The following is a 19,880-nucleotide window of genomic DNA, read 5'->3' as shown; positions in this document are numbered from 1 at the left end:
AAGGCTAGAAGAGATGTTTGTAGGCTGAAGGGAAGAAGCCAGACAAGGAGAAAGAATACGGAGAGAGAATAACCGACAAAACTTAGAGAGAAAGAGAACAAGATTGAGGAAAGACGGCCGGGGAGTGTGTGAGATTACGGAGGCAGCAGCCCCGCAATTCTGGGGCTCCTCCGTCTCTGAAGAGGAGAGAAGCTCGAAAGATGGGTTGCGACTTCATTTAAGCTCACAGGTAGAGAGAGCGGAGTGAAGGAACTTCCACCCAGGTGGCCTCACAGTTTTCAGAGAAGTTGGAGGCCACAATGATCAGAGCTGGGGAAGGTGGAAGGACTTGGTGGGGACTTGAATTTCCTGCTGCTGGAAGGAAGGGAAAGATTGAGGAGAAACAAGTGCTGGGCAAATGGCTTTCTTTTTTTCCATGTGTTTTTCTTGCCCTCCCAGCTGAAAATCAGAAGAGCTTCAAGATTAAGGTATATATGCATCTGAATCTTCCCGGTCCTGTCACACAGAGATGCTACATGCATTTCACATATAGGTATGCAGAAATACCTTGGGCCAGGAAACTATATTAGCTTGGCTAGAAATGATCTTTTATGCTCAAAAAAAAGCTTCACTGGACTGGTCAAAGGTCCTCCTTCAGACTGCTGAACGTTCATTTGCTTTAGCTCACCGCGTGAGATTTTCCCCTCCCATCCGTGGATCACGATGGGGTCAGAAACCTACAGGTGGGTTGCGAGTAGTCTCAAAGGGCCGTGAGCACACGCTGAGGTCTTGTGGCACAGCCTTGGCTTTTAGTAATTTACTGGACGGGAAAGCAGGCATCGGGGCCTGGGCACCCAGCTGCCATCTGATAGACCCATCACCCTTCCCCATCTACAAACATATGGGGAGCTTCAGTTAAGACTCTGAGTGTGCCAGAGGAGCCAATGGAAAGTTCTGTTCTTAGTTAACACTGTAACTACAGATGCCTTTGATCCTGACTCTTCTAGACAATTAGCCTACAGCCTGTGCCAGCCAAAGTTTTCCATTTATCTTCCTGTCTTACTGTAAATAACCCAATTTCAAAGGCAAATGCTCTATCCACCCTCCCACGTATATGCCTTATTTTAGACATCTTGCCTTTCAATCAAGATAGGAAAGGAGTCCTAGATACCGAAATAAGCTGCCCTCCCCATGCCTAAAAATGCTCAGTGCGTGAGAACAGAAGATGTCACGGTGAATTCTGGGGTGTTTTCTTGAGATTAGAGCACCCCGGGACATTCCTTGATGACCAGGGGGTATGCACAGCGACTTCCTGATCTGTCTTAGACTCGCCCCCCGTTCTGTTCAGGTAGGAAGTGGGATCTACATCTGGATGGGCGATGAGATTAAGGGATACTGGAGGCAGTGCTACGAGGGATGCTACGGACCGGGGTCCTCGAGGCAGCCTCTAAGCGTAGAAGCAATCCCATGTCTTTAAGACACAGTGCAGGGGACCTGGTATCAGCTCACTGGGACAAACACGCCTCAGGAGGCTCTGAAACAGTACGCCTCCAGCAACCACCACTTGTCACTTTTGAAACCCCAAGATTTCAAGGCAATTCCCCTTTTAAAGGTTGAAATGTTGGGGTTCCGTACTTGCTTCCCCTTTTCTTGGAGTCCTTCCTTCTAACTATTCAGACTGTCACGACTCAGCCAATGTCTACCGACCCTTGGGGGTAAAGATAATTTTTAAGGTAGCGAAAGTCAAGTAGGACACAGAATCCATCGCTGGTCAGCTAAACTCAACTTCACAGCCACGTTTCCGCCACATCCAAAGTCACCATGGCCCTCATCCCCTGCCCGTTCTGCCCCCCTCCTGGGATGCACTGTCCACTCGGCTGATTCTTCTCCCTCCCTGGACCCACTCCCTGGACCAGTCCGGTTATCATGTGCCCTTGTGGTACCATGTCCCTCTCTGCTGTAGGCAGCCCTATCAGGGTTGAAGATTCACATTTACCTGTATAATTCCTTAATTAATGTCCTTCTCCCCACTGGGCTGCAGCAGGGCGGGAACAGCATGTTTTCTTAACCACTGTATCCCCAACACTTGGCACAGTTCAAGTAGCCTTTGATTTATTCATTATTGTTTCCCCAGCATTTAGGGAGTCAAAGAGCCTCCAACTGCATCCTCTGGGCTTGGGAAAGCGAGGTCATTTCCCCACTGTTTGGACCCAAATTAGCACCTGAGGCTACTTCCTCCTCACCTCCTGGGTCCCTTAATTAGAAACGTCTTCATCTGGTTCCTTTGCTAGCACCCACCTGCATCAAGCTCTCTCAGTGGCTCTCTTGCCGTTACTTCTTCTGCCTGAATTCATTTTCCCCTGTTCCTGTGCATGAATAGTTTTCTCTAATGACCTCTCTCACCTGAGAATGATACCGCATTCGCATCTGGAGAATTTCTGAAGATTCGTTTGTGCTTATCCACTTTCTTTCACACAGAAGAGAAAAAAAAGTTACGGAAGTTGACCGACTTCACACAACCAGTTAGCAGTCCCAGTTTGTACTTTCCCTTCCTTAAGTTTTCAGCAATTTTTGCTTCATGGCTTTCTCAAAACCAAATTTTCATTAGGCATGCTTAGTAACCCGCCCCCGGAAAAGGAAATATAAGACTAATACACACAATCTGGGGGGGCGAGGGATAAATTAGGAATTTGGGATTAAAATATACACACTACTATATATAACACAGATAACCAACAAGGACCTACTGTATACGCAACATCTTGTAATAACCTGTAATGGAAGAGAATATAAAAAAAGGATATATATATTTATATGTATAACGGAATCGCTTTGCTATACACCTGAAACTAACCCAAGAGTGTAAATCAACTATATTTCAATGAAAATTATTTTAAAATAATAAAATAAGCTTGGATAATTTATGAACAAGATCAAGCTTCATCTTCTATATCTGGTCTGGCAAACCTGGAGATGTTTGTGCAGGGAATTTAACATAAATTTGGGTTTCTGGCTTCTCCCAGAGGACAGAAAAGTGAGCTGGGGGAAATGAGGGCTGCCAGGATGCTATGAAAATCAAATCCACTCACCGCCTAGGATTCAAAGATGTATAGTAGCTTCTAAAGTAGCAAGGGAGGCTACTTATCTATGGCTACACGATGGAGACCTGGGAATAACAAACCGGGCAGAATAGCCATTCATTTTTCTTTTCCTGTAGATAAGGCATCATTTAGCGTCGCAGTTTCCTGTGCCTCTAGGAGAGCAGCCCGGTACATCCAGGACCGCAGGATGGGCTAATCCCAGAGGTTTTCCGACTGCGAGAAAAGATTCCATCCTGGTTGCCCACGGTCAAGTTCTCACAAACGAACACCCGAAGTATACACCAAGCGACCTGGACAAACAGAACCCAGCAAGGAAGCGGGCAGCCCTGCGCTACAACAGAACTGCGCTCGCGTATTTTCCTTGGCTGGATGTTCTTTACACCATGGAGAGACCGGAAATCGCATCTCCAAGGAGCGAGACCGTAAGGAGAAAATGCTTCTTTCAACGGAAGCAATGAATTTCTGAAGTTCATAGCACGTTTGCATGCGAAGTTCATAGGACGCTGAACAAAGGGAGACGGGAAGCTAAGAGAAAACAGCTGGACCGAGTCCATAGGGTCACTTAGCCAAGTCAAGGTCAAAACCCTGACTCGCTCCCCAGTAGATCATCTTTCCACGAAGCTAGTGGTTCTCCAAGTGGGACCCCCAGATCAGCAGCAGCAGCATCACACAGGAACTGGTTAGAAATGCACATTCTTGGGCCCCGTCCCAGACCTACCGAATAAGACACTCTGTAGGTGGGATGCAGCAGAGCCCTCTAGGTGACCTCAATGTCTGCTCAAGTTTGAGAACCACTGCACTGGGTCAGTAATAACAAATTATAATAGCAAAAAACACGCTGCGTTTCCTGGGCGTCGGACACTTCTTTAAGTACTTTACAGATATTCTTTCATCCAATGCTCGTTGCAACTGGATGTAGGTACTACGGTAACCTCTCATTTTACAGAGAAGGAAACCTAGGCACAGAGAGATCAGGACCCTTTTTTTTTTTTTTTTTTACAATGTGTTCTGACCACCTCTTACCCCCGGAGCGAGGGAGGGGCTCCCCACCCTCAATAGTGTGAGATGGCAAACACAGGACACCTGACACTGGGCAGATGAGACCGTCAGCAGTTTACTGGCCACAGACATTCACAGCCAGGGGAGGAGGGACCCCACAGGCCACGCAGGGCCACGTGGGGCTTGGATTTAGGGACAGAGTGAGCCAGAGGGGCCCTGGGAGGCAGGCTTTGTGGTAACAAGAGCGTGAGATGGCTCTTGATTCCTGAGGGACGAGGCGAGGGGCTCGTTTGAATAGCCTTGCTGGCTGGGAGGTCCGACAACTAGGTTGAGGACCAGGTGGGGTGCAGCTGGAGGGGTTGATAGGGAACCCCATCCCACTGCGGGGGGACCATATCTGATGAGAGCAGGGAACTCACGGCTAGAACTCTGGGGCCCTCTGAGGCTCAACGATGTCAGGGCAGCACAGAGAATTTCAGGCCTTAAAACACACAAGGTCACATGGTAGGAGGTGACAGAGTCAGGATTTGAACACAAGCCCATGTGGTCCAGTGTCCCTGCTCTAGTCTTGATCACCATTCTACCTTGTCTCCCCACTGCCTTACATCAAACTGCATCGTACACCACTGCTAGAACTGCCACATCCCCCTTGGGCCAACACACCCCTGCAAGAGCGGCAGGCTGAGTCAGGGAGGCTGTGGATAGCAAGGGCAAAGGTCTTCCTCCACTGAATTAAACGCTCCATCACGCAGTGGCCGCGCTCCCTTCCCAACCCCTCCACACAGCCCTCTGGTAAATCAGTAAGGGCATACCCACGGTCCAGTGCGCAGGGTATATTCATTCACTCAGCAAACAGCACTGATTCTTTTTGCCAGAACTGTGCTAGGAGCCAGGCGTGCAAAGGCAACACATCACAGACTCAAGAAGCTCCCAGCTGGGTAGGGGAAATCAAAACAGGAATGTAGCATCTGGGGAACGTGACAAGGAGCCTTCTGTTCATCTCTGAGAGGTTTCGACCGCCTCCTTGCAGGCTCTGGGGAGTTGGCAGAGGCCCTTAGTGGGGGATTAGTGAGCAGTTTGCCAGTTTAGGAAGATAATTCTGGGGACAGACGGATGGACTTATGGCAAGCCTTCTAGACACAAGTCCTTGTACAGTTTGTAGGACGGTCAACGATCAGATCAGGCTCACAGATTTCCTGGTCGCCGCCAAGGAGGAGCACATTTTACGAAGTTCTGAGGCTGGGCCAGCGCTCTTCAGTTAGTCACAGGCCCCACCCCGCCCTATTGCCTTGTTTGAAGAAATATACATTTATTTATTTATTTTCAGCTGCGTTGGGTCTTTGTTGCTGCGCGCGGGCTTTCTCTAGTTGTGGAGAGCGGGGGCTATTCTTCGTCGCGGTGCACGGGCTTCTCATTGCGGTGGCTTCTCTTGTTGCGGAGCAAGGGCTCTAGGCAGGCGGGCTTCAGTAGTTGTGGCTCGCGGGCTCAGTAGTTGTGGCGCACGGACTCTAGAGCACAGGCTCAGTAGTTGCGGTGCACGGGCTTAGTTGCTCCGTGGCATGTGGGATCTTCCCAGACGAGGGATCAAACCCGTGTCTGCTGCACTGGCAGGTGGATTCTTAACCACTGTGCCACCAGGGAAGCTGGTCTGCCTTCTTTACATGAACTGCTGGGTCCACTGAAGCATTTATAGCTGTAACCCCTGGACTGGACAGATTTTTTTCTTGAATATAATACACAGGATTTCATGACAGACTGCATTGCATGGAACAGAGAGATGGATAAGGGAGGAAAAGGTTTAAGGATAATAGATTTGGGACTTCCCTGGTGGCCCAGTGGTTAAGAATGGTTAAGAATCCGCCTGCCAATGCAGGAGAGACAGGTTCGATCCCTGGTCTGGGAAGATCCCACATGCCATGGAACAACTAAGCCCATGGGCCACAACTAACTGAGCCTCTGCTCTAGAGCCTGCGAGCCACAACTACTGAGCCCAGGCGCCTAGAGCCCGTGCTCCACAACAGGAGAAGCCAGCGCAATGAGAAGCCCGCACACTGCAACGAAGAGTAGCCCCCGCTCGCTGCGACTAGAGAAAGTCTGCGCGCAGCAACGAAGACCCAATGCGGCCAGAAATAAATAAATTAATTAATTAAATTTTTAAAAAAAGGATAATAGATTTCAAGCTTCAAAGGGGGAAAATGCCTCTTGATATGCACATTGTTCTGTCTGAATTAATGGCATGAGGGGCACAGAAAGGGATAAGTGATGACGGTAAACAAGCCCTGCTTCTCAGAGGTTAGGGTTTAGGGTAGACCTGAGCTGTTTCCAAACCTGCATCCTGAGTCCCTTCTCCTTTCATGGCATGGCCAGTGGAAGCAACACAGTCCTGCTTGGCAAACGTGAACCAGAGCTCTGGGCTTCCCGAGCCACGTCCCCAACCCCACGTGAGCACGCAGGGAAAAGACAGAGTCTTCAGGCTGGGAGCTTGAGAGACCCGCGTCCCACCTCCAGCTGATTACGGCAGCCTTCAGATCTAGGTCACGGTTAGCACCCAGCTGTGCCCGAGATCTGTGGCGTTCTCCCCAGAGCCACCCGGGGAAAGGAGCTGATGGTAACACCTGGGACGAGTCACCATCAACTGCTCAGGGTGGGTCGCGGCGCCTCCTTTCACCCAGAACAAGGGAATTCAGAAGCTCACGCGTATTGCAGCCGTGTGGTCCGGGAGTACAAATCGCCCAGAGTTAGGAAAGAGGCTTGTCCAAGAGAAGGCAGCAAAGCCTTGGAGAACAGAGCAGAGAAGACCAGCCCCCACAAAAGCCAGCCTGGGCAGTGAGGACCAGCACAGTGTGGGTCCTTCTTTCCTCGGGTCCCAGGCAATCATTTTGCTAGTTGAGAGAGAACGTCTGGTAAACTGCTCCCCTGACTAAAATCTTCTTTGCTTCCCATTGCTCTCGGGCAGCAGAACACTCAACACGCTCCCTGAGGCCCTGGTACCCTGTCCGCCGCCTCCATCCCAGCTTCATCTCGGCCACTCCCGGCTCCCCCCGCCTACGCCCCAGCTGCAAGGGCCTCCTTTCTCAACCTGCATCTCGTCACACTCCTCTGGGTGCGGGGCTCCTGTGCACATCTGTCCCGACAACCCCCTCTTCACCTGGCCGGCCCTTCTCTTCCTTCAGGTCTCGGGGTATCTCTCGCTTCCTGGAGCAAGTCCGCCACGCTGCTCCTATTCTTCTCCCTGTCTATCTGTATTAGCTACCCACTGCTGCGTGACAAGTCGCCCCCAAACCTAGCAGCTTAAAACAACAAACATTTACTATCTCACACAGTTCCTGTGAGTCGGGGGCCGTGAGATGGAAAGAAAGGCACTGGACACGTCGATATCCACGCTGCACCAAGTGGATGGATGCCTTCAAAATTCCGAGGGAAGAGGATTCTATACCGTAGAATAGAATTCTGTACTACCCTACAGTCAGGTCATCAACCCCGAGGGAGGGCATACAGTCAGAACGGCCAGCATTAAAAACTCTACAAACAACAAATGCTGGAGAGGGTGTGGAGAAAAGGGAACCCTCCTGCACTGCTGGTGGGAAGGTAAATTGATACAGCCACTATGGAGAACAGTATGGAGGTTCCTTAAAAAAACTAAAAATACAATCACCATATGGCCCAGCAATCCCACTACTGGGCATATACCCAGAGAAAAACCATAATTCAAAATGACACATGCACCCCAATGTTCATTGCAGCACTATTTACAATAGCCAGGTCATGGAAACAACCTAAGTGCCCATCGACAGACGAATGGATAAAGAAGATGTGGTGCATATATACAATGGAATATTACTCAGCCATAAAAAGGAACAGAATTGGGTCATTCTTAGAGACGTGGATGGACCTAAAGACTGTCCTACAGGGTGAAGTAAGTCAGAAAGAGAAAAACAAATATCGTATGTTAACGCATATATGCAGAATCTAGAAAAATGGTATAGATGATCTTACTTGCAAAGCAGAAATAGAGACACACATATAGAGAACAAACATATGGACACCAAGGGGGGAAAGGGGGTGGGTGGGATGAATTGAGAGATTGGGATTGACATATATACACTATTGATACTATGTATGAAACAGATAACTAATGAGAACTTACTGTATAGCTCAGGGAATGCTACTCAATGCTCTGTGGTGATCTAAATGGGAAGAAATCCAAAAAAGAGGGGATATATGTATACGTATAGCTGATTCACTTTGCTGTACAGCAGAAACTAACACAACATTGTAAAGCTGCTATATACGCCAACAAAAATTAATTTACAAAAACAAAGTGAGGGAATAATAAAAACTTCAGCTAAGCAGGGCATCAAAGAATTAATCTCCACCATACTCCAGATTATTCATCTATTTGTCTATTTAATTTGTGTGTAACAAATTACTCTAAAACTTAGCCCTTTTAAACAATAAACAAGCATGATCTCTCGTCTCTGTGAGTCAAGAATCCAGGAATGGCTTAGCTGGGTGGTTCCAGCTCAAGGCCTCTCGACAGGCTGCTGTCAGCACGCTGGCTGGGGCTGTGGTCATCTAAAGGCTGGACTGGGGCTGGGGGTGCGCTTCCAAGCTCGTCCGTGTGGCTGCCAGCTGGAGGCTTCAGTTTCTTACCACCTGGGCCTCTGCAAAGGGCTGCTCACGATGTGGCAGCTGGCTTTCCCCAGAGCAAGTGATCCAAGAGAGAAAGAGCAACAGAGCAACCCAGACGGAAGCAGAGACTCCTGACAACCTAGTCTGTGGAGTTACCCACGGTTGCTTCTGCTTTTCCCCGATCATGAAATCCAGCACACGCAAGGGAACGGACATTGGGCTCCACCACTTGGAGGGAGGAATATCAAAGAACTTATGGACATATTTTTAAAACCACAACCTCCCAATACGTGAGGTCAGAACCACCTGCTCGATGGCTCAGCGGTCACAGCGTGCCACGCTTCTGCTTCTTATGACTTGTCACAAGGGCGGGCATGTGTAACGTGTAGGATGCTGTCTGTCTCTCTTTCTAAATTCAAGACTCCATGAAGGCAAGGACCGTTGCACAACTGGTGAATAATACAGTATTTGGTACATAACAGGGGCTCAATAAATATTTGTTGGATGAATGAACAAATAAATGAGAGAATGAACAAGGAACAAACAGAAGGGGAAAAAAAGGATGGGGAAAAACCAGGATATAGAAACGACTACAAGAAAGAAGTCAAGGCTTTTTTTTTTTAAATACAGGGCAAGGTTAACACAATGAAATGCAAATTCCATTCAGAGCAGCGTGTCAGTCAGCCGCCCTTTCTTTTGACTGCAGCTCAGACACTCTAAATTATGAGGAGGGAGCCCTGGGCTCAGCCTCGAGTGGCAGGAAACTCCTTAGATCAGCTCAGCAGGCCTCTGGTCACAACAGAAAACCTGTTTTCTGATATATGAGCATGCAGAGGAGCCTGGAAGTCACATCTCATTTGTTAAATGAGGCTTCCTTCCTCGTCCTCCTGGTAGTAACGGGCTTCAAATCACCAGCTCCCATCAACAGCACGCAGGGAAGCCAGCCGGCCTGTCTGTCCTGTCTCCTTCACTTGGCGTCATCCCACATGTATGGCGGCTCCTTGCTCTGCTGTTCCCAGCACCCCTGCTCCAGAGTCCTGGAAGCACACCCTCCCCGTGGTATCGGGCTGTCATGACCAATTAGACGGAAGCCTGAGAAGTGGCCTCTGGAGGCCGGACCTTGCAGCTTCCCCCGGGGAAATGTCAGATGGGGTGGGGAGCGGGGGCAGGAGGCAGAGGAGGGCGGCCAGGGAAAGGTAGGGAGAGGGAAGGATGGAGACAATGTTTCACCAATGAGAGGCCCTGGAGAGGACACGCAGTGTCCAGAGCAAACCGCACACACCGAGATCCAAGAGCGTCGCAGCATCATACCCGATACAGACGTAGCACTGACTGCGTGCAAGATACGGGAAGTGCTCGGTATACAGAAAGACACCACCCCTGTCCTGATGTTCAAAGCGCGTGCGCGCGTGCACACACACACAGGGAGAGAGAAAGGGTAAAGGACAATATAATGCAAGGTGGCAGATGCCACAGGCTAAATAAGTGATTCACACAAGAGTTGTCAGAACGGAGCTGCCCACTGGGATGTGGCAGCCCCTGAAAGTTGGGGCAGTAACTTCCCAAATTCCTGCAGCGCTTCGGGGAAGATGACTCCCAAACGGAGAACAGTGCCTCAGCTTGTGAGTCCCTGCCCGTGCATGAGGAGTGTGCTCTGCTTTCCACGCGCAGGGCACTGCAACAGCCTGAGACGAAGCCAGGACCTGCCCACCGGGAGTTCACGACCTAATTGAAGACGCGAGGTTCACATGTGCACCAATACTTGTGATCCAAGCAGCACGCGGATCACTGATATTACTGGGAATGATAATAAATAATAACAACGATGTGCCTGAGGAATGCCCAGCAGTCTACTCTACTGGGAGGCGATGTGGAACCTCTGCAGGGCTCAGTTTCCACAGCCGCAGAATGGGTTTGTGAGCACTGACTGCGATAAGGAATAAGGCGGCCACCAGCAGTAGAGAGGTCTTGAATGTCTTTCCTTCTTCCTCCTTCCCTTCCAGCAAAGGGATCAGGCAAGAAGAAGACAGCATTACACAAGGGCTTTAAAGGATGGGGTGCTGGGAATGGGCAGTGCTGTTTATTCCAGGAAAGGCTGGAAAAAAAGGGCCAAAGGCTTGGGGAAGGCCGATCGATTACAGTACACGTAATCAGACCAGTGGGTCCACTGCCTGGCTCTTCGTAAGTGCCAAGCTGGCAGACACAGTCTCATCTAATCCTCGCCACTAACACATGAGACGCAACCATCGCTGTCCAGATGAGGGGACTGATGCTTAGAGATATCAAGCATCCAACCCAAGCTAGTGGCAGAGTCAGAACCCAAACCCAGGTCCTTTGCTTCAAGGTATACGCTCATAACCACTTCTTCAGGCTGCCTCGGGGGCGCTTCACGCCAAGGAGTGGAAGGCTTGAGGACAGCATTTGCACCCAGGACCTGGCAGCCTAGGAGTGAGTGCCCTGTGGCATGAAGGGGGCAATGTCCCCCCACCTCCCTCTCTCTCTCTCTCACAGGAGTGAACGGGAGGGAGCAGCGGACTTGACTTGGGACTTTGGGAGTGCCGATCTAGAAAGCAGGGGGCTGGACGTAAGACTGAGGCGTCTACTGGGAGTGCAGATCTAGAAAGCAGGGGGCTGGACGTAAGACTGAGGCGTCTACTTTGGGTTCCAGGGAGGCTGGTGTTACCACTGATAGAAGGAAGGATTCCTGGTGGAGAGAGGATGCGATGGGCTTGGGTTACATACGTGAAGTGTGAAACACCCCAACCTATCCAAATGGGTCTTAACCTGCTCGGGCTGCTATAACACAACACCATAGACTGAGTAGCTAAAAATACAGAAATGTGTTTTTTCACGGTTCTGGGGCATCTGCATGGCTGGGCTCTGGTGAAGCCTCTCTCACTGGCTGTAGACAGCTGCCTTCTTGATGGGTGTGTCCTCATAGGTGGAGAGAGACAGAGCTCTGGTCTCTTCCTCTTCTTATAAGGACACTAATCTCATTGTGAGGACCCCACCCTCATGACCTCATCTCAACCTAATTACCTTCCAAAGGCCCCTCCTCCAGATACCATCATGCTGGCGGTTAGGGCTTCAAAATTCATACACATTTGGGGATGACACCAGCATTCAGTCCATGACAAAATGTCGGCATCTAGCTAGCGGACTGAAGTGATAAGGGGGAGCTTGAGGAAGAAGAGAGGTCCAAATGCAGAGCACGAGAAGCATTTGGACAACAAGAGTTGAAAACCCGAGGGGGTATGAGAAGGCCAAAGCAAGAGAGAAAGGGGCCACGGGTGGGGGACCTGCCTTGGCTGGTGGTCGAGGGAAGAGGAATTGGTGAGGGTTTGGCTTGTGTACTCAGACATGAATGAGTGTGTGTGAGTGTGCAAGGGTGTGTGTGCACACACGTTGTTCATGCATGTATACATGAGAGAGAGAGAGAGAGAGAGACAGACAGAGAGACCACGTGAATGCAAGCAAGCAGGAGGGAAACCAGGAAAGGGCAGAGTGGAAGCCAAATATGGAAAGTACTCCAGGAATGAGGAAGGGGGAGAAAGTCAAAACTGGATGTGCTCCACTAGGACCAGGAGATGCAGAAGAATTTAAAAGCAGCTAAGAGACTTAGCAACTACGGGGGCAACAGATTAATATATAACCGTTTTCATGAAGTGATAGGGGACTAGACACTGCAAGTAAACGGAGGAAGGGGCGAGGCAGAAGACAAAAGGACAGCAGGGCCAAAAGAAGGACTTGCAGGATGTTAGAGAGATTTGCTTGTTTGCAGATAGAGAACTGAGAAGGAGAAAACAGAGAGTCCAGAGCGGGGAGGGTACTCCAAGCCAGCTCTGGAAATGGGATGGGCTGTTTAGAATTTAGAAAGCAGGGAATGAAAGGGGCAGAAAAGTGAAATGCCAGAATCGATAGTATATTTATATCACGTGACTCAAAGATGACACTTAAAACTACTGTGCCACGCAATGGGATATTATTCCGCAGTAAAAAGGAATACAGTACTGACACGGACTGCAACATGCGTGAACCTTGAAAATGTTATGCTCGGTGACAGAAGGCAGACACAAAGGATCGTATATTATACGATTCCATTAGTATGAAACGTCCAGAACAGGCAAATCGGTAGAGACAGACAGCAGGTTATCACTTGCCTGGTCTGGGGAGGAGCACGGCTAAGGGGTGCAGGGTTTGGGAGGCAGCGAAAAGTTCTTAAGTTGATTGGGGTGATGGTTGCACAACTCTGAATGTACTAAAAGCCACTGAACTGTACACTTTAAATGGCTGAGTTGTATGGTATGTGAATTATATCTCAACAGAGCTGTTAGAAAATTTACTACATAGGCGTATGGATGTGAGGGGTCTTTGGGGGTGATAAAAGGTCTACGTTTGGACTATAGGGATGTTTGCACAATTATAAACTTACAAAAAAACACTGAATTGTACATTTAAAACTGGTAGATTTTATGGTACGTCAATTATATCTCAATAAAGCTGTTTAAAACAATAAAATTTTTTTAAAACTTCACAATGTAGATAAAACACTCTATAAGAGTTTCCGTACATTCGGATGAAAATGCTTCCAAAACATACCAAGCCATCTATCAAATGAGAATTACACTTCTGCAGAATCACTGTGAGGATAAGAGAAAAATCTTTTTTGTGACCCACGGAAGACTCTCAACAGAGTACAGCTCTGATTAAGGGGAAGAATCTCAACTCTGAAGCTGCAGCCCTGAGACACAACCCAGGGAGGGAGATAAGAGGATTTCCCCTCCTGGGTGGAGATAGGCTTGTGGCTCCGGAGATAAACTCCGCCCTGAAATCACACCGGCCAGCGTGAGTGGGGAGGGGAGGGAGCAAGAGATGCAACATCAAGGAATGGGGAAGGGCTAGAAACGTCATATCTAGCTGTAGGACAAGAGAGAACTGTGCAAGGCTTTGTAGATGCCCTGGGGGAAGTAGGAAAGAGGATGCTAGCATGTGTCAGCTGGCTGTGTTCCCAAAGCCCAAAGGATGTGTCAAAGTCCCCATCGCAGATGAGCCAGCCCCAGACTGCAGGTGTCCACAGAATCCCTCTGCCTGTTGGGACAAGCCACTGAGCAGTCCTGACGGACCCGCAAAAGCAAGCACCCAGCCTCAGCTCTTTTAAACACATGGTCCCTTCTACCAGACAAAAATGGGATGTCTTCCCCAATGTTCAACGCAGCACTATGTACAATAGCCAGGTCATGGAAGCAACCTAAATGCCCATCAACAGACGGAAGGATAAAGATGTGGCACATATATACAATGGGATATTACTCAGCCATAAAAAGGAACGAAATTGGGTCATTTGTAGAGATGTGGATGGATCTAGAGACTGTCATACTGAGTGAAGTAAGTCAGAAAGAGAAAAACAAATATCGTATATTAACGTGTATATGGGGAATCTAGAAAAATGGTACTGATGAACCAGTCTGCAAGGCAGAAACAGAGACGCAGATGTAGAGAACAAACATATGGGCACCAAGGGGGAAGTGGCGGGGTGGCGGTGGTGGTGGGATGAATTGGGAGATTGGGATTGACATATATACACTAATATGTGTAAAACAGGTAACTAGTAAGAACCTGCTTTACAAAAAATAAATAAATAAAATAAAATTCAAAATAAATAAATAAATTTTTTTTTTAAATGGGATGTCTTCCTTTCTTGTTTGTAGAACAGAAACAAGGGATTTGGTTTTCCCATCAGCAGATTCAATCTCAATGCCATGTGCTGCTTTAAGCCACACTGTACCCCTGAAGCACCTGCCCCCCAGCCTCACTGCCCCTGGTTAAGGACCCCCAGTGCAGCTCCATCCCGCACAGTACAGCAGGGGCAACGTTTCCAGAATCTTGGGCTCGCAAATATTGTGACGGGGTCACACTCTCCAGCCAGCCTTTCGGCGAGCCAAGGGCTTGGCAAGTGACCTCAAATGCAGACTTCACTGGCTGTGTCCCTGCCTTTGCATAAACAGTTAAGGACCATGAACCTTTCCAGGGTTGAAGCATCTTTGCATCCACAATCTGCACCACCTGCTTGGGCAAGAACACTTGGGCAGAGAAAACCAACACACTCAGGGGATGCAAAGAAGCCAGACAGGCTACCGAGGCGCCTGGGCTGTGCCGCGCTAGGCAGGTGTGGCATGCCACTCCCTTCGTGGATGCAGGGCTTGAAGAGTTTAAAAGATGATGGTAAGCCCCGCGGTGAGGTTCCTTCTGGTGTCCTTTTTCAATCGCTTGGCAACAGACCCACTGAGAGCTGACCCTGCCCCAGCCAAGTCCTCAGAACCTAGAGGGCAGATCCCATCAGTTTTCTCAGCTTTGCATCTCCATGCCTGGCACAGAGTGGACCCCTGATAGGTATTTAATCGAATAAAGGATGAGTCTTGCTGCATCCTCCCGCCAAGCTCCCCATTGTGGCCTTAAAAGGAAGGGAGGTGAGGTGGACCATGGAGGTGAAGATGATTCAGCCAGGATCCAGGTGTTTTTGCTGCCGCCCCCGGTAAGATGCCTTTCTTTTTCTCAGGCCTCATCAATCACACCCCATTCTCACCAACCTTACACACGAAATGAACTCTTAGAGACAAATGCCTGCAGTCCACGCCAGAGCCCTTGTTCCTGTTTCTACGTTTCTTTGTAAACATTGTCCTGATACATTTTTATTCTGAGTCCCCAGGTTTGAATGTGAAATCCTAGGATCGTGGAATCACCATCTATTCTTTCCCCGGAGTCCTGCATGGATCTCTGTCCAGCAGCCACCGTCATGGAAAGCCCTGGCCCCAGTGCAAAGCCAGCAGGGGGCCACACACCCATGTTGGAAGCATGCCCCCCGCTTCACTCCCACTCCCAGCCCAGGCCAGGGTGTGTGGCCGTGACTTGGAATTTAGAGTCTAGAGCTGGATACAATCTATTACAAAGATACCTAAGCAATTTAATTGCAACTCTAAGATTGCAAAAGGAATGGTTAACAACACAAGAAGGTAATGTGCTTTCAAGCAACTTAAAAGCTTTTGCTGATGAGTGAGGCAGAGTGGAGTAGTAAGGAGCAGGACCACCCAGCAGCTCCAGAGCCCTGCTTCTGGTCCCATCTCTGCCACTAGCCAGCTGTGGGAGCTTGGACAAGCCATCCAGCATCTCGATCTGGATAAAGTGGGTAAACTAAATAATTTCCAAAGTCCCCGTTACATGATGAACTTTACTGCTGTGTGATACATGGATAAAAACTGCAAAGATAAATACAAAGTCTGCTCTTATAACTTCCTCCTGTGTCTGCAAATCTTTTGACGGTCTTTAAAGCAGCACTGTGTCTGGGAGGGACTCAGTTTTCATGTGCTCAGAAGCCCTACCTCTTCTTTGTGGAGACAGCACTCTGATTTTCTCTGAGAAACCCCACCAGACTAGGCCAATCAGATTTTCTCTTCCAGAGTTAAACCTTGAGCTGAACAATACAGGGGCAGAAAAGAGTTGTTTCTGAGTCATAATGGTGTCAGCCCTTTGAAGAGACTGTCCATTAGCTCACATCTATCATTGCAGATATTGGGATGTCTCACTCTTGGTCCTCCAAGGCCTGGCTATTCTGTTTTCCTTTTGATTCTCTGAGTTACTCCTTATACTTCTGATAAACTCCTTGGTATGACTAAGCTGGCCAGAGCTGACCTCTGTTGCTTACAAACGAAGAATCCTAACTGACACTGAACTCTTTTCTGGTCTATCGTGGGACTTTAAATTATCTTTTGAAGTAATAGAATTGTATTCATTTTAAAGTACCCTAAAAAAAACAACAACAACTAGATTTAAAAAATCTAATAAGACATCCCTTTCCTTTAACTAGAAAAAGTGGAGCTATTGCACATTCTGAGTCATAAACTTAATTTTCTGCTACTGTCACTGTACTAAGATTAACTTGGTAAAAGAGCATGGTTCTTTATCATGCTGGACCAGAACTAAGGTCAACTGCATTCAAGTATCAAACCCTGGAACTAGTTCTGTCCTCCTGTATAATCAGGGATATCACCAGAATCCTTTGCAACTCTCGGCAGCATCCAATCTACCAAGCACTCCCTGGAGAGGAAAACAGAAGCTGATCACTCAGCCAAAAGCCCATTATGGCTCCTCTGGGATTTCTTCTGCCAGGGAAGCAATGAGCTTTTTAGCGGGTGGTCCAAAGCTATGCTAGAGCTATGGCTTCCAACATTACTTCTGAAGAGTAAAATGCCTATGGTCAGGGCGGAACGGCACAGAGCGGGGGCTTCAAGGAAGGACACCTACACCCCATTAATAACGACTAGAGTCAATCTCCCTGCTAGTGTGGCTTTGGGAACCAACATTTAAAACTTGTCACTGACAGCGCTACTTATTTATGGTTGGCGATGGCTGGTTATAAGGCTGGTTTGAGGATGCCTTTCTTGAAAGGGCCCAGGGAGACATATCATGGGACTTCCCTGGTCTCAGAACTATTGCTGACAAGGACAACCAGCATCACCCTCTCGTTCTAAAACCGTGTTCTCCAATGTGGTAGCCACGTGTGGCTATTTAAATTTGAATTAATTAAAACTAAATAAGATTACTACCCACATATCCAACAGGGTTGCTAGTGGGTACCATATTGGCCAGTGCAGATACTGACTATTTCCATCACCATAGGAAGCTCTCTCTATTGGGCAGTACCAGTCTACACAGAGGGGCCTGATGCTCTGTGCAGGTCTTAGTGAGGAGCGGTCCCTCCAGAACTGTGCTGCTCCCCAGTGGTCCCACGGAAAGTCGGGGAGCAAGGAGCACAACCATTTCAAGGGCCCCCTTGAAGAGAATTATCAGAGTAAAAGGATGAAAGAACGTCTCCTTACTCAAGACAAGGGAGGGGCCGCTCCAAGGAAAATGCCTGCAGAGCTTGGCATGCTTCCCTGGGGGAACTGCTCTCTGAACTCTCCTGGAAGAGTCCCAAGGGCAGAAGGTGGTTAGGAGAACTCCAGGGGCAGACTGAGGAGAGGGGGCTGCCTGGGAGTAGCCTGAATTTCCGGAGGGCAAAGGGGCCAAGGGGAGGGGACTTGGTACAATCTGTAAAGGTTCACCCCTCGGAGGTCTACCTACAAGGGCACACTGACTCTCGTGGAACCGGTGCAGAGAGGACCACTGGGGGTGAAGGGGACTCCTAAGTGGTCATCACAAGAAGCCCTGCCCCCACCAGTGGGTATTCCCATGGGGAGGCTCAGAAGACACCCTCAAAGTTAGGACCCCATGACATAAAGGTTCCACACTTGAGAATATCCTGCCTTCAGGGCACCAACACTGAATCACAACCCTGACCTTCAGGGAAGACCTTTTGGCAGCCGCCACCCAAACACAGCTTCCTCCCTACCTCTTCCTTCTCTCTTCCTTCAACTGCAAGGAACCAGCAAGATGAGCAAAATAGGGGGTTAAAAAAAAAAAAAAAAACAAGGAAAAGAGAGACCACCCACCTCTGACCCACTGTAGGCCGCTAAGGCTAATCAGACCAGGAGCTCTTGGTGGAGAGGCGGCACTGAAGTTACGGTGGACTGGCTCGTCAGCACTGAACGTGACAAGGAAAGTGCTCATCAACCCAAAATGTACTGGAAAATTTAGGTATCTGCTCGTGAAAGCACCCAGGGGTCAGGAAGGGAGAATCAACAGGGGAGTTAGATAGACAGGGCTGTGAAAATAAAGCCATTCTATGATTTTACCCTACAAACTCAGAAGGTTCTAGAAGAAATGCATGAGAAAGGTGTAGCCCAGGTAGGACAGAGGGAGGCAGTGAGCCCATGAAGAGGTGACGGCAAGAGAACAACATTAAGAATGACACCAGAGACCTGCCAGTTTGGAAAGTAGACCACTGGCTGTGGCAACACCCTAAGGCATAGAGAACTAGCTCCATCTTACATAGAGAAAATGGTGGCTCAAAGAAATTCAACAGCTAGCCCAAGAAGACTCGTGAGCGGCCAAGCCGGGATTCAAACTCCAGTGGGCTCTTCACCACCACACTGCCACTTCTGTAGGGAGTGGTCTTGAGTGGGGGGCCCTTTTCAAGAGGTAGCTTAAGCACATCACTTGTTCTGAGACTCTCTGGTAAACCACTGTGTACGGCAGAGCTGATGCTGACTTCCGATATCTGTTCTCCCCCTTTTCTTAGCAAGAGCACACTGTGTACTAGAACTTTGCAGAAGGCAGAGCAAGAGTTTGAAGTTTTCCTCCTTGGTACTGTCGGAAGAAAGGAGTGATGGCTGGAGCTCCAATGGTGATCCTGGACTATGAGGCAACTTTAAAGCCACATGCAAAGCAAAAAACTAGAAAATGCCTATGTCTCTGGATGTGTTTTGTATCTGCCGTACCCATGCTGGACTGCCTGTCTCCAGACTTCTTTTAAATGAGAGAAGAAACCGTTGCTTGAGGTTTTCTGTGTAGGCAGCCAACCCCCTATCCTAATTGGGAAATCAGAAAGGCCACTGGAGAGATTACAAACCATGGTCTTCAAAGTCCCACATGCCTCCTTCGAAAGCATCTTGACAAGATTTCTGTGGGCTGAGAAAAGTTCCCGACAGTGGTCTTCCAGCTGTGGAGTGTATGTACATCTCCACGACCGTGTTCCTCAGACTGGGCTTGAACTCAGGGATCCCTACACCTTGTACAGGCATAAACTCCCAGACACAGCTTTGAGCATCGCTGGCATTGGGGAGTTATTTTTTAAAACATCTCTTCGCTATTTCTTTTGCTCTTTCTTCCCACCCCCATCCCCGTGCTAGGGAGGAAAAAAAAAAAAAATTAGCCAGGCAAGAGTACATTCAATTCCCTTTTTCTTAATTAGAAGCAAAACATTTGGAAAGCGGTGGCACAGTCGCTTGAAGAGCATCTGCAAATTATCCATGAGCGCAAAGCTAGCATATTACGCAAAGCAGCAGGGGTTGGAGGATACATTCCAGGCTCGTGGAGAGGGTGATCCAGACCTGCAGAGGCGTCTGTCAGTCACAGCGGGTCTCCTAACCCCTTCACTCACTGCTGGCCACGCACGGAGAAGAGCTCGCGTGAAGTACAAAAACAAAACCCAAAAACACCCAAAGCGCCAACAGCATCGCCACGAACTCTATCATCCCAAACTAATACGGCAGAGCACCTAATGGATTTTAGGGA

The 19,880-nt window shown here is 48.8% G+C and overlaps 1 protein-coding gene across 12 annotated transcripts in view; it reads right to left on the bottom strand.

The window, feature by feature from the left end:
• Nucleotides 1-19,880, bottom strand: part of SLC39A11 (solute carrier family 39 member 11) — a 429,582-nt gene that overhangs the window by 116,380 nt on the left and 293,322 nt on the right. The window lies entirely within an intron of this gene.

This window comes from Stenella coeruleoalba (genome assembly GCF_951394435.1).
Source record: "Stenella coeruleoalba genome assembly, chromosome: 19".
Classification (NCBI taxonomy): domain Eukaryota; kingdom Metazoa; phylum Chordata; class Mammalia; order Artiodactyla; family Delphinidae; genus Stenella; species Stenella coeruleoalba.
This window is presented reverse-complemented; position numbering and strand designations above follow the sequence as displayed.